The sequence below is a fragment of the Trichechus manatus genome, unplaced genomic scaffold (assembly GCF_000243295.1).
Source record: "Trichechus manatus latirostris isolate Lorelei unplaced genomic scaffold, TriManLat1.0 scaffold00511, whole genome shotgun sequence".
NCBI classification, from domain to species: domain Eukaryota; kingdom Metazoa; phylum Chordata; class Mammalia; order Sirenia; family Trichechidae; genus Trichechus; species Trichechus manatus.
The window spans coordinates 93,360-94,380 of NW_004444447.1; positions in this window are offsets into that span (position 1 = coordinate 93,360).

Here is a 1,021-nt window from a genome sequence, read left to right on the forward strand (position 1 = left end):
AGGGAGGACAGGTAAATGGATACTTATAAATAGCATGATGCTATACATATTATATTAATTAAAAAGATTAAATACAAAGTTTTCTTTAACAGAAGAAGCAGAAACTGAGATGAAACTGAAGGAATTCTAGAATTTTGGGTGAATGAGTCTACACAAAAGATATTAGTTTCTAAAAGATCCTCTAAAATTAAAAAAAAAAAACAATGAAAAACATTAGGATGTTACTTTTGTAACTATGTATTTCAAGTTTCGATTGTAGTTACTGACAAAATCTGTTCCCGATTATGAAGTAAAGAAATTAACATTAATATTTTCTCCCAGGTGTTGGTTTTGATTATTTCTATCACTGTTCCATTGTCAAGGTTTTTGTTCCATTACCTACCTGAGACTGCTGCCCAGAGGAAATGAGGAGGTATCTTAGCCAGAAACTTCTGCTAATGGCTGCCCAGCAGGTCCCCACTCTTCTGGGGTGGGTGTTTCCCTCATTCTTCATTCAGGGTCCTCACCTTAATACCTGATAAGTTCTGGGAATCCCCCCTTGGTTGACCAGGGGTTGCTACCCTCAGACCAAGGTCCTCAATTTCCCAAGATCTCTGAAGTGGTCCCTGAGTCTTCAGGGAGGAAAGCCAGGGGTCACCACATCTAGATTCCCCTGCCTCGGGTCTCCCAAATCTGACAGTAGGGGAAGGGCTCTGAGGCACCCATCTTCTGGGGAAGATTTCCCTCAGTCCTTACTCAGGTCCTCATCTTGATTCCTGGCAGACCCTGCAACGCTCTTTCTGCATCTGCTTAGACCACTGTTCTTGGGTCTCTGAGACTCCTGAAGAGTAAGTGAGGCGATTCTCAGCTTGACAACCCTGCCTAAGGCCTTCTAGGTCTGAGTGCAGGCAGGGCTGGTCTCTATGTGACCCCCTATATTCTTTTTTTTTTTTTATTGTACTTCAGGTGAAGGCTTACAGAACAAATAGTTTCTCATGAAACAGTAGTACACATGTTGTTTTATGACATTGGTTAACAACCC